Below are 14,761 nucleotides of genomic sequence, written 5' to 3' on the forward strand. Positions count from 1 at the left end.
GCAGCGGCAGTGTAACAAATCTCAAGAATGTTCCCTCTTTACAAATGAAAAATGGCGAGCAATTTTCAAAACAATTGGATGTGGGTGTGGGATTGTGGGGGCTGATTGGAGGAGGGTGATTGTGGGGGAGGTTGTAGGAGGTTGAGGGTGGATGTGAGGGAGTTTGGAGGGGGTGAGGATGTTTGGGGGGGAGCAAGGGGGGGGGTGGGAGTGGTTCTGTGGGGGTTTGTGGGAGGGGGCGGGGAGGGAGGCTGAGAGTGGGATTCACTTTTTTAAGGTTTAGTACCACAAAATTAAAGACTGAACACGTTTCAAAATTCTCTTTTTGAATTTAAACCAGCATATAAATAGTCTAAATTTTTGTTGTGCCTTACGATAGACACAATTCTGATGATATGATGTCTTGATCACTTGAGAATCTTGAGCCTCATCAAAATAAGTGTAAGAAACTGAAACCAGGAGTCCAAGCGAGGTTGACTCACTATTGCCCATTATATTACTCTTGCAAAGTCTAGTAATTAAATCCATTCTTGTCATTAGGAGATTGTTTAAAGAATAGATTTGCAGATCTCTATTCCATCTTAGGTTCACCCAGCCCTGCACCATCCTGTTTAAAATCTAGCAGAAGGTAGTCACACTGTGGGGCTAACATTTCAGTCGAGGTAAGGATTCCTGATCATCAATCCCAGAGAACAGCATAAAGGGCTTTTTACCAAAAAGTGCCTTTATAGAAATCCAATCTTATGACTTAAGTGCTTCTAGAAATTATTTCTCCTGAGATTTTGCTGTCATGCTCCTTTTTCTGCTGTTGAAGTTTCTTCTTTATTAATTAAATTTTTACACCTAATTTGCTTATTTCTCTCGTTCTTCAACAACAAATAGAATTGAAAACACTATATTCAAATTTATTTGGTACAAATGTAACTCAACGTCATATGGAACCTGTGGATAGGCTGTAAATTTAGTGTGCAACACAATTGTATGACAGTGCATTGGTGCCACAGATGACTGAATGGCATGGTTATAGTAGCTACAGAGTTGAATTGTTTTGTAAATGTAGTGATTTATTTGTAGCCATTTCTTTGGCATCAGTTTTTTTCTGCAATTAATTATCCTTGGAACCTCCACATCAAGCCTCCAATTTCACCATTGCTATAGACACTCTGCCTACTACATGCAGGAGTAATCAAAGAAAGACAAAACCTACATTTAAATAGCACCTTTTACCATGTCTCAAATCACTTCACAGCCAATTAAGTACTTTGGAGGCACTATATTGCCTATTCCTTCTCCTAATACATGTGCGTGTCATTCTGGATGGATAAGATGAGCTGGGCTAGATGGCCTTTGTCAGCCATATCTATCTTGCAAACAAGGGTGGAATCATGGCTGGAGTTCTGTTTATTCTGCTGCTAATAGTGTGAACAGGCTTTGTGAGGTGAAGTTGCGAGGACAGGAGTGCGCAATGGGCTTATAGTGAATCAGTAACCTGTTTTGCACTGTACATGATTCTTGTGGATCATTTCCATTTACTTCAGTATTTTGTCTACTTACCTATTATCCCATTCTATCTTGGTGCTGTTTGAGTTTTTTTTAAGGTGTTGAGATAAAGTTGTGTTGTATAGTAGACATTGAAAATATATTGTGATGTGAAGCAGTAATCAGAGTCTTCAGACTAGCTGATCAAGAAAACATATAAAATTGTGAACCACTTAGTCTTTGTCCTCTGACATATTAAATGTTGTCATATAGAGACACCTGAGGGCTCCAATGCTTCTCACCGACAGTAAAGACCCATGTTGTTCAGTCATCTCACGAGTCATTGATCTTCTACCCTGTGAGATTACTGATAAAATGGAATTCAATTACACCCTTTGAATGAAATAGTTATGTCGAATAATATCATGCACCCAGGCAGAAGAAAGTATTTTTCTACTTCTACAGAATGGTAAAGATCATGCTCAGTTTATCTGGGTAGCAAGTACTAAATCTTTCCCCAGGTATGAATTTACTGTCACTGTTTTCATATGGTACAATGTGCAGAACATGTTAATGAGGCTGAGGTCGTCACTGAAATCAGTGTTATCATCTACATAGTGTCATAAATATCTAATGGGATATTTTCCTGACAAATTAACAATATTGGGCCTGCTGTTAAAGTAAAATTGTGTTCTCTGGTTTGTTTAACAGTCATAGTCGGATTACCTACTGCATTATATTATCGCTGTTCTTAATATTAATGACCCATGCTCCATATATTTGTAACCAGATGTCAACAATGGGTGTTAATTTTACTCAGACCGTCCTGTGATTGTTTTGTGAATTGATTGGTGAATTTTGAAAGGGAAAAAATATCACGTGAGAATGGCGGGAAGAGTTAAAGTGGTGAAGGGGGGTGCAGGGTTCTGGAAACAAGAAACACCAGTGCCCATGATTTCCCTCAGTGATCCTGGTGGTGTTTATACAACAAAGACTGGCTCACTGAGTAATGAGTTAACTTCAATTTCTGCTGCAGTTTTGCACTTTTCCAGTCCTTGGAACAACTTTGGAAATTAATTCCTGTATATTGCTCCACCATCAACTCTCATTTCGCATTGATCTTTTGCAGATGACCGAATCCTGTATGCGCTGCCTGCTGAGTAGAGTAGAGCTGGTTCTGTAAGATATACAGAGTTGTGTTAATTTATTTGTCTTTGTCCAAGGGTTGGAGTGAACTGACCCTTCATTTTGAGGTCTGTGCCTCCTGGCTCCTAGTAGCTTGAATTTAGATGCCTGGATTTCTATTTCTTGAAGCCGGCCAATTTTTCCAATAAGTCTATGACCCCAGCCAAGTGTCCAGTTTAAATTCTGTTCTGTATCCTTGGGCTTCTAACTCTACTGACCAGAACTGTTTATTGGGATTGTTGATTTATCCTCGGAAATTGTTAGGTTGAAATGCTCTGCTTCCAGTTTCCTAAACTTCAATATATTTGGAAGCCCGTTCTAGCTTTCTGCTTTACATTGTGCATTAGATCTGGCCTTGCCTCGGAGAAAGCCTTCTTTAATGTTTAATTTTCCTTGGTTTGCAAGAGGTCTAATAAAGCCTCATCGAGCACACTGACTATAATGGGGTCGCACATTGACTCTCATTTTTAGTTGGTCACTATCCGTGTTTGCACATTATCCCCGTGTTTGCTTGGATCTCATCTTCACAATCCAAAGATGTGCAGGGTAGGTGGATTGGGCACGCTAAATGACCCCTTACTTGGAAAAAAAGAATTGCGTACTTTAAATTTTTTTTAAAAATCTCATTTTTAGGCTCTGTAGCCGAACTACTGGCCATTCTATACAGGTCGCTGATAAATGAACCAATGAATTCACCCGGCCTTTGGCTCCTTTGGTTGAATTTCACCCATTTAATGACCAGATTCGGCTTGGGTCTGAAGTAATTATCAAAGGCCCTGAAAACCTCCGTGTAGGATGCCGAGATTTGATTTGGTTTATTGTCACACCTTGTCTCGCCAGGATCAGCAGCTATGGCCCAAATGGCATATGAAAGAGCACTGACCTTTCGTTTTTGTGCCCCCTGTTGTAAGCCCAAAGCTGTTGGGTACCTTTTCAAACTGTCGGTGCCAGAGCACCCATCGTTGTCCTTGCTGTGGACTCTTGATGTATTGGAATGAGTAGTGGCTTTTCAATGGCTGTGCACATGATGAATGGTTTGCTCACTGTCCCTACCAAGATGCATCTTATTTTTCATAGAATCATAGGATTTACAGTACAGAAGGAGGCCATTCAGCCATCGAGTCTGCACTGGCTCTTGGAAAGAGCATCCCAATTAAGCCCACACCTCCACCTACCCCCGTAAACCAGTGGGGTACCTTAGCTAAGAGCAATTTAGCATGGCCAATCCACCTAACCTGCACATCTTTGGACTGTGGGAGGAAACCGGAGCACCTGGAGGAAACCCACGCAGGCACGGGGAGAACTCCGCACAGACAGTGACCCAAGCTGGGAATCGAACCTGAGACCCTGGAGCTGTGAAGCAACTGTGCTAACCACGCTGCCCTATTTTTGTTTGTGAAGTGAAGTTATTGCTAAATCTTCACCCTTGAGTTACCAGTCTATGGCCTCAGTTTTCTTAAACTGTGGCTCTCAGCACTGCCACTATGCTTTGGCTTGTCCTTTGCTTGTGTTGCCTTCTGGCTCAAATGGGTTTCACTTGTTCAGTGAGTGACTTGGAGATAACCAGTATTAAATTTAGAACTACTGGCATCCAAGACCTCATGGTAAGCATATTATACTCTGCTCGCAGACTGTTTTGTGTCTTGCTCCCTTGCGATCTCAGTCATCTGACCCTGATGTCAAGCTTACATCATCAGTAATTTAATTATCCAATTGGACAATTAAACGACTAACCGGAGGAGGAGACTGAAGAAAAACATCCCCATCCCCAATGATGGTAGTGTTCAGCACATCAGTGCAAAAGATGAGCCTTAGAGGGCAGCACGGTGGCGCAGTGGTTAGCACTGCAGCCTCACGGCGCCGAGGTCCCAGGTTCGCTCCCGGCTCTGGGTCACTGTCTGTGTGGAGTTTGCACATTCTCCCCGTGTTTGCGTGAGTTTCGCCCCCACAAACCAAAAATGTGCAGGGTAGGTAGATTGGCCACGCTAACTTGCCCCTTAATTGGAAAAATAATGAATTGGGTATTTTAAATTTGAGCCTTAAGTATTTGCATCCATCTTCAGCCAGAAGGACCTAGTGGATAATCCACCTTGGCCTCCTCCTGATGTTCCCAGCATTACAGATTTGATTCTCTCCACGTGATATTAAGAAATGGCTGAAAACATTGGGTACAACAGAGGCTATGGTCCCTGACAATATCCTGGCTGTAGTGCTAAAGCTTCGAAACTAACCGTGCCCCTGACCAAGCTATTTCATTATAGCTACAACATTGGTATCTATCCAACAATGCACCAAATTATCCAGGTATTTTCTGACTACAGAAAGCAGAACAAATCAAATCTGGCCAATTACCACCCTGTCAGTCCACTTACAATCATCATTAATGTGATAGAAAATGTTGTTGATACTTATTCATTAATAAGCTGCTCAGTTTTGGTTCTGCCCAAAGGGAAACCTCATTACAGTTTTGATCCAAACATAGACAAAAGCTGAATCTTAGAGGTAAGGTCAAAGTGACTGCCCATGACACCAAGGCAACTTTTACTAAGTGGCAGGAAAGATCCCTCTGATCATTGAAGTCAATAGGAATCGGCGAGAAAATTCTCCTGGTTAGAATCAGACCTAGCACCTGATTGTTGAAGAACAATCATCACAGCCCCCCCAACATCAGGAGTTCATAAGGATGGTGTCCAAGGCCCAACAATCTTCAGATGCTTCATGGGTGAATTTCCCTCCAATATAAGGTCAAAAGTGAGACATAGCATTCGATACCATTTGCAATGCCTCCGATACCGGAGCAGTCCAATTTCGGGTGCAACAAAAGCTGGATAATCAGATGTGGGCTGATAAATGTTGTAACATTCATGCCACACAAGTGCCAAACAATGACCATCTTCAACAAGAGTGAATAAAACCATCTTCTCTTGACATTCAATGCCATTATTACTGCTGACTGCTGAATCCCTCACTGTCAACATCCTGGGGGTTACCATTGACCAGAAAGTGAATTGGGCCAACCATGCAAATTCTGTGACTACAACAGCAGGTCAGAGGCTGGGATTTCTATGGTGAGTAACTCCTCCTGACTCTCCAGAGCCTTGCCTCAATCTTGAATGCACAGGTCAGGAGTGTGAAGCAATATTCTCCACTTGCCTGGATAAGTGCAACTCCAAAAACTCTCAAGAGGCTCGGCACTATCCAGCACAAAGCAGCCACTTTGTTGGCACCCCATCCACCGTTTTGACATTCACTTTCTTCACCACTGGCGTACAGCAGCTTCCATGTGTACCATCTACAGGATGCACTGTGGCAGCTCAACAAGGCTCCTTCGTCAGCACACTCCAACCCCAAAACCTCTACCACCTAGAAGGATAAGAGCAGCAAACACATGGGAACACCACCACCTGTAATTTCTCGTCCAATTCCTTCACTGTTGCTGGGTCAAAAACCTGGAACTGTCAATCAAACAACCCTATGTGTACCGACACCAGATGAACTGCAGTGTTTCAAACCAGCAACTTGCCATTAGGGTTCCAGGTGATTAAATCTTTACAGGCCTGCGAAATCCTACCAACTGTCCTGGCTTGACACAATTCACACTTCTTTAACCTGGGGTTACCCCATCTCTGGATCTGTAAAGATTTAATCACCTGCTAATGCTCGCATTCCAAGCATTGTCTGGCATCTTTGAATCCATCTATATATATGTTCCTGGAACATACCTCTTCATTCACCTGAGGAAGGAGCAGCGCTCCGAAAGCTAGTGACATTGAAACAAACCTGTTGGACTTTAACCTGGTGTTGTAAAACTTCTTACTGTTATAACTGGGTATCCTGATTGATAATGTACTCCTATAATTGTGCAGTCACAAAACAAATATGTAGGAAACATGCAACATCCCATTGTGGGTTGTGCGTTCAAGTTCGAAGTCAGAGACCGGAGTAGGAAATCCTACTCCCTGTGCTCTCACACTCCTGTTTCTTACACACAGTGCATTTCAACTTCTTGTTCTGATGGATGAGAAGAAAGATCTATCATCGACATCAATACATGGTTAGGATAGGGAATGTATACCTCAAGACCTGCGATGGAAGATTCAATCATGATTTTTCAAGGAAATTTTAAAAAGCACCTGGAGAAATATCTGTAGGGTTCCAGGGAACGATGGAGTGGGACTAGCTGAGTTGCTGTTGCAGCAAGTGAGAATGGACAGGGTGGTGCTGTAACTTTTCTATGATTATTTAGATGTAGAATTTAAAAATATATATATATTACTTTAGTTTTCAATTTTCTCATTCCTTTCCCGCTTTAGTCTATATCTCCATTGTCCCCCAACTATGGATCTTCCACAGAGGCAGAGAGAATTGTGACTGATCCTGAGGCTGCAGTTGCTCATTCCCTAAAGTTGGTGAATGAAAAAGCATTGTTGTAGAGGTCCAGAATTAGGACTTGGCATCACAGTGTGGGAATCCGACAAGTGGACGAGAAAAAGTAATATCTGTGACATTGGCCTGCATTACCATCCACTCGTGGATCTAAATTCTTACCAAATAACCTCTCTAATGATGGACTGATTAATAAGGGGATCAGGGGTTATGGGGAGAAGGCAGGAGAATGGGGATGAGAAATTATCAGCCATGATTGAATGGCGGAGCAGACTCGATGGGCCGAGTGGCCTAATTCTGCTCCTCTGTCTTATGGTCTTATGATCAAAGGTGGGTGAAAGCCAACAATTTGAAGCAGAAGGTCACAAGATAATTCTTGATTAAACCGGGTTAGCTGGCCTCAACTGGACTAGGAGTCGGGAGGCTACAATTGACTCAGTGCCACTAGGTTAAGATGCAAATAAAAATGCATTGCGGCTCCACTCCGATTTTCTGCTATTTGTGAATTCTGGGTGAGACCAAGATGGGGCTCAACTGTGACACAACGGTGAAATAACCGACCCACGTTTACTCCATAAACTTGCGTACAAAATATAACTCCTTGCATGAGCCATCAAAGGATATCCTGAAACCTTGGAACAGGCCCATTACCCCAGTTGCAGAAAGGTAGAGGAGGCCAACACTTGTCGAGGTTTTGAGAGATCCTGTAATGGGGTGGATAATAACTAACATGGATTGAATGGTCTTTGTCATCCGTACATTCTTCAGGGAAGTGGGTGAATAAAATCACAGAAAAGGTATATTTTTGAAAACTTTGACAAATGACCACTATATGATAGTTTGTGGGTGCATTGTTGGAATCAAAGAGTTAAATGAATCAACACCCAGCATGTGAAGTCACAACACATGCTGCATTCTGGAACAACATGTTTCTCGGTTTAGGTCCAAATGGAAATTCAATTGTTCTCATCACCTACAGGAATCGCTGTTATTTAATTGTCATGTTGCTGTGCTAGCCCAGCCTGTCTCTCTCTGGAGGGCAATTACTTGGGGAATGTGATGGTGTAATTGGGCAGGTGTGTGGAACATAATCACAGCTAGCTGCAAATTGATGTTGGAAGTGGTTGCTTTTACATCCGTGGTGTGTGTGTGTGAGTGAGTCAGTGTCCTGCGTAGAAACGCAAAAGCCAGATACTGCAGACGCTGAAAATCTGAAATAAAGGTGGAAAGTGCTGGAAATACTCAGCCGATTCGCAGAATCTGTGACGAGAAACATAGATTTTTTAATAAACATTTTATTGAGGTATTTATGGTTTTATAACAGCAAAATACACAATGTACGTGGATTTATAAACATAGTGCAAAAGCCATCTTCCTCCCTTACAGCTCCCACCTTTACTAACCCCTACTCTAACGAATCTAACCCTCCCCCTCCCCCTTCTGCTGATGGTTAATTTTCCGCAAAGAAGTCGACGAACAGCTGTCACCTCCGGGCGAACCCGAACAGTGACCCTCTCAAAGCAAACTTGATTTTCTCCAGACAGAGAAAGCTAGCCATGTCAGTTAGCCAGGTCTCCTTCGTCCGGGGCTTTGGGTCCCTCCAAGCTAATACCAGGGAAGCAAAGGCTAGAACGTCTGCCTCTTTCTCCTCCTGGATTCCTGGGTCTTCCGGCACTCCAGAAATTACCACCTCTGGATGGACTCGGTGCCACCCTTGTTTTTAACACCTTGGACATGACCTCCGCAAACCCCTGCCAGAATCCCCTACGCTTCTGGCATGCCCAGAACATATGGACATTGTTCGCTGACCCTCCCGCACACCTTGCACACCTATCTTCTACCCCAAAGAACCTGCTCAGAGACCATCCTCTATCTCTCCTCCTAACTCCTTTTCCCACTTGCGTTTCAACTCCTCGGTGTGCGTCTCCTCTGACCCCATGAGTTCCTTGTAAATGTCAGAAACCCTCCCTTCTCCCACCCACACTCGAGAGACTACCCTGTCCTGTATGCCCTTTGGTGGTAGGAGCAGTAAGTTGAGACCTGCCTGCAGAGGAAGTCCCGCACCTACAAGTACCTAAAGACGAGAAACAGAGTTAACGTTTCAGGTTGATGATCTTTCATTGACCTGAAATGCTAACTCCGTTTCTTTCCACAGATGCTGCCCAACCTACTGAGTATTTCCAGAGTTTTCAGTTTTTCTTACTGAGTATCTGCATAGGCTGTTGAGGCCATTAAGGCTCTTCAATGCTTTCCTCTATTCATCAAAAACTGTCGCATTGTACCATTATTCAGTAGCTCAAGGGCTTTATTATTTGCTGAGCCCACTGATGTTTTCTAGAAATTTCTTCCACATGTAATTTTCTCCTTCCACTGTATTGTACTCTCAGTTCTGCCAAACAGTCGAGCTGTCATCCCTTTCTTCATTCCTGTTAACCCAAATCGTACCTGATCGTAAAGTCTGTAGGTGGTCAGCATCAAATAACTGTCTGAACTTTTCCTCACTTGTGGAAAGGCTGGGAAGAGTTACTTATGGCCAATGTTCAGGCTGGAGAGAGTTACACATGGGGTAAGGAACAAGTTGAAGAGTTACATCTATGATGATGAAGAGGCTGGACAGTCGTACAGGGTAGAATATGTTTCTTGCTGGAGAGGATGCACTTCAAATAGCACCAGGGAACCTTCTACCATTTACCAGAATAGATAGGATCATCATTTGATATTCCATCTGAAGAACAGCACCTCTGACAATGTAGCACTCCCTCAATACTACACTGATATGTCAACCTGAATTCTATGTTAAAATTCTAGAGCGTTTCTAACTTAGGCAAGTTGGCGCTTGCTGCTTTATGAGATCCAAAAGTAATTCTGTCCTGACTGTTAAACTGCCTGTTGGTGATTGGACATGGGTGGTGGTGTTTTGGGAGGGGGGGGGGGGGGCGGAGGAGAGATAATCATAACCTCCAGGAGCACCTAGGGTTCAGTTGGAGGTCTCCAGGAGCACCTAGGGTTCGGTTGGAGATGAGGAATGACAACTGGGGAAAATGAAAGCGTATGGGGAGCCAATTCTAACCTGTTGACTGTCATGATATGCAGACACACACATAATGATATACAGACAAGCAGCTAATGGACACAGAGAACAGGACATGACCAATAGGCAGGCAGGACACTCGGGTGGGATCTGACTATAAAATACACGAGGCACTCACACTCCGCCTCTTTCCACTGATGAACATCAAGAGAGTCAGTCAAGGGTGTTGTTACAATCTCACACCTCCACCATGTGGCTAAGAACTAGTTTGGTTCAGTCAGACAGAGTAACCACACTTAAGTTAGCAGAAAGTCGAACTCACAGAGAACTGTGCTATTAGTTCAATAAACCTGATTGAACTAACTTCAAGGTCTGGAGTATCTTTTTGATCTAAGCTGCATCCAATTGCAGCCAGTGTTAGACCAGTGTACCTAACACGACATTGACTTCGGTATTTAACTGGAATGTATTGGGCTCCCTGCATTCAAACCCCCTCAAGAGAGCCAGGTTGCTGTTTAAACATCACTCATCGGGGTGATATTTCAGCTGACTTTCACATGTAATGGTACGTCCACAGGCTTTGTGAGATTCCCAATACTCTCCTGTGAACACGAGACAAAAGCACAATGATAATTGAAGGGATTCATTCAACCTCAATGAAACTTCAATAAATGCCCAGTTCTCACAACTGCATTGTTATCATAGTATAATAGGATTTGTTCACAGTACATTTGCTGAGACTCTACTTTCAACACACAAGTTTTCTGGGTCACATCAAGATAGGTGGCACTTTGGCTGCCTTGGACCTCGGAAAAGAGGCAATATGACTAGCACCTATAAATGGAGAGACAGAGTAATGTATCTAAGTTTGTGAATGATACAAAGCTCGATGGAAAGGTTAGCTCTGGGAAGAACACAGAGGCTGCAAAGGGATATAGGCAGGTTATGTGAGTGGACAACAAATGGGAAATGGATAAAAATGTAGGGAAATGTGAAGTTATTCACTGGTCAAAAGAACAGAAGAGCTGATTTTTCTTTTAAAGGTGAGAAACCTGTAATGGCGGCACGGTTGCACAGTGGTTAGCACTGCTGCTTCACAGTGCCAGGGTCTCAGGTTCGATTCCCGGCTTGGCTCACTGTCTGTATGGAGTCTGCACGTTCTGCTTGTGCCTGCGTGGGTTTCCTCTGGGTGCTCCGGTTTCCTCCCACATTCCCACAGTGCAGGTTAGGTGGATTGGCCATGCTAAATTGCCCTTGGTGTCCAAAAAGGTAAGGTGGTGTTACTGGGTCCTTCTACGGCTCTGCTGGAGATATATGCAGGATCTCCCAGTCGGCAACCTATGAATGCGTAAGGCAGGTGAATGATGGGTTGTTTTCCAGGATCCGCAATTATGTGAATTTTGTCTTTTATGATTCCAATCAAAATAGGTAAGCGCTCAGGTTTGCATCTCTGGCTAGAATGCCACAGGTTCAGGGTGTCATTGGCTGCACACAGCTGATAACCTGGGCATCCCACATATCAAATATGAGTAGTCATCAATTGCAAGGTCATTTCCATCAATATGCAGCTGGTGTGCCACTACAAAATGATATTTCTGCAGAAGTGCATAAAATCCCTGGGGTGCTGCCACTATCCTTTTGTCCTTCAATTGCTTAAGCTCCCTGTCATCTTATGACCTGGAAGCACACTGAAGAGGTGACTGATAGGAGATGAGATAAACACTTCAAATTTGGCTTGTTGGTTTTAAGCAGTTCTGAACCCCTAATTGTTATGAGCAAAAGCTGTGAAACTGAATGAAATAAGTCAGAACATGTTTATTAGGTTTCCAAGTAAACTATAGCAACCAGGTTCGATTCCCGGCTTGGGTCACTGTCTGTGCGGAGTCTGCACATTCTCCCCGTGTCTGCGTGGGTTTCCTCCGGGTACTCCGGTTTCCTCCCACAGTCCAAAGATGTGCACATTAGGTGGATTGGCCTCGCAAAATTGCCTTGTGTCCAAAAAGATTGGGTTGGGTTACGGGGAGGGTGGAGGTGAGGGCTTGGGTAGGGTGCTCTTTCCAAGGGCCAGTGCAGACTCGATGGGCTGAATGGCCTCCTGCACTGTAAATTCTATGAAATAAATATGGGAAGTGATCTACAGCCTAATGTAGACGAAATACTTTCCATAAAATGACTAAATGGGGAGTGCATAATTACATCTCTGCCTGCTTCTTCTCTGTTTAGCACTCTTTATTTCTTGTATTACGATCCAAGACCAGACCCCAACAGTGGTTAGGATACTGGACCAAAACCAGTTTATTTTGTAAAGCTGCAGAAAGAAAACTTCACTCCAGGAGTGATTTCACAAAGAAATAGGGATTTGGTATTTTTAAACAAAACTTTTTTTATTAACACAGTGTTAAACTCTTTAATATAACACCTGGAAATAGCTTACAATAACCCTTAAACAATACTACTAAATACAGTAAATACAATACCCTTAATTTCTATTTCGATTCCCAATTAAACAACAAGAAAAAAAACATACAGCTCTCAAGAGCTCCTATATCCCAATGGCACAGAGTAATATTTTTTCCAGAACAGATTTGGCTCCTGTTAGAACTCCTGCAGACTCTAGTTGGATGTCTTCAAAAAGCTGTTTTAACTGGCTTGTTTCAGTTTCTTCCTTCCTCCGACAAGTCTACACTGCTTTAAATACTATTTATCATCGCTTCTCGGCCTTTTGGCTAAGGTCAAGTGTAGTATCTGCTCTGCCTTTTGGCTCAAATCTGGTATGTCTCTCTTGTGGGGACCATAAATTGGATTCAATTTGAATTTGAATTGGTTTTCGGAGCAGGCAAGGAGCTGGATTAGGGATTCACCCCTGTCCAAACTCTGAGCCCTGGCTTTGTAACTCAGAAAAAGTAATAAAAAGAAAAGAAAAAAAAGTTAAATACTATTTATCGTTTATTGTTTACTATCCTATGGTGAGAGCAAAATACTTTACTTGTGGTCTAAAGAGTAGCCACAAGTAGGATCAGAATTCAACTCTATTTTTTTCTCAAAATGTCTGAATACTGTAGCTCAATCTAGCAATGACATCATATCCCCAGGCTGAAAACACATTAACTCCCCATCGACTCCCCTCTCGTCAAGCAATAGTGCATTAGCCCAGACTTTGCACTCTGGTCAGTTTCACTTCTGGCTCCTAAAAGCTTTATGGTCTTGCAAAACAAGATTCCTTTAACAACATGACCACTGCAGTCAAACACACTCCAACCCCAGGTGTTTAACACTTAAATTGCTAAATGTTTATAATCCAATATATCTAAAATCCTGCATTCGTCACACTTGTCTTGTTCTCTTGTTTCTAGTTTTAGGCACTGCACAAATCAGATAGGGAGGCCCTCTTTTATCATTTCACAACTGTATCTTGAGGCTTTGTAAATCTTGTGGTGTCTTGTGTTAGTTGAAATTGTGCTGCAATAGATATTTTAAGTTTTTTAAAAGTTCTTTGAGGAGGTAACAAAGAAATTGGACAAAGGAGAACCAATGGACATGATTTATTTAGAGTCCCTATTGACAAGGTGATGCATAGGAGGCTGTTAAATAAGGTAAATAAGTTAAGAGCCCATGGTGTTAAGGGTAGGATACTGGTATGGAGAGAGGATTGGCTGACTGGCAGAAGGCAGAGAGTGGGGATAAAGGGATCTTTTTCAGGATGGCAGCCAGTGACTAGTGGTGTGCCTCAGAGGTCGGTGCTGGGACCACCAGAAGACGGAACTAAAGTCACTGTTAAGTTTGCAGATGATAGAAAAATATGCAGAGGGACAGGTAGTATTGAGGAAGAATGGGGCTGCAGAATGACTTGGACAGGATGGGAGAGTGGGCAAAGAAGTGGCAGATGGAATACAATGTGGAAAAGTGTGAGGTTATGCACTTTGGAAAGAAGAATGGAGGCATAGACTATTTTATAAATGGGAAATGCATAGGAAATCAGAAACACAAAGGGACTTGGGAGTCCTTGTTCACTATTCTCTTAAGGTTAACGTGCAGGTTCAGTCGGCAGTTAGGAAAGCAAATGCAATGTTAGCATTCATGTTTAGAGGGCAGTATACAAGAGCAGGGATGTACTTCTGAGGCTGTATAAGGCTCTGGTCAAACCCCATTTGGAGTATTTGAGTGGTTTTGGGCCCCTTAGCTAAGGCTAGATGTGCTGGCCTTGGAAAGGGTCCAGAGAAGGTTCACAAGAATGATCCCTGGAATGAAGAGCTTGTCATACTTGTTGGAGTTTGGAAGGATGAAGGGGGATCTTATTGAAACTTACAGGATACTGCGAGGCCTGGATTGGGTGGACATGGAGATGATCTTTCCACTTGTAAGAAAAACTAGAACCAGAGGGCACATCCTCAGACTGAAGAGACAATCCTTTAAAATGGAGATGAGGAGGAATTTCTTCAGCCAGAGGATGGTGAATCTGTGGAACTCTTTGCGGCTGAAGGCTGTTGAGGCCAAATCACTTGAGTGTCTTTAAGACAGAGATAGATAGGTTTTTGATTAATAAGGGGATCAAGAGTTATGGGGGTGAAGGCAGACGAATGAGGATGAGAAAAATATCAGCCATGATTGAATGGCGGAGCAGACTCGATGGGCCGAGTGGCTTAATTCTGCCCTATACCTATGTTTTACGGTCATATGGTC

General features: G+C 43.0%; 1 protein-coding gene and 1 pseudogene across 3 annotated transcripts in view; both read left to right on the forward strand.

Annotated features, from left to right (window-relative positions):
- Positions 1-14,761, forward strand: part of tp73 (tumor protein p73) — a 285,880-nt gene that overhangs the window by 36,511 nt on the left and 234,608 nt on the right. The window lies entirely within an intron of this gene.
- Positions 12,788-12,993, forward strand: LOC140393410 (U2 spliceosomal RNA; annotated as a pseudogene).

This window comes from Scyliorhinus torazame, chromosome 16 (genome assembly GCF_047496885.1).
Source record: "Scyliorhinus torazame isolate Kashiwa2021f chromosome 16, sScyTor2.1, whole genome shotgun sequence".
Lineage (NCBI taxonomy): Eukaryota > Metazoa > Chordata > Chondrichthyes > Carcharhiniformes > Scyliorhinidae > Scyliorhinus > Scyliorhinus torazame.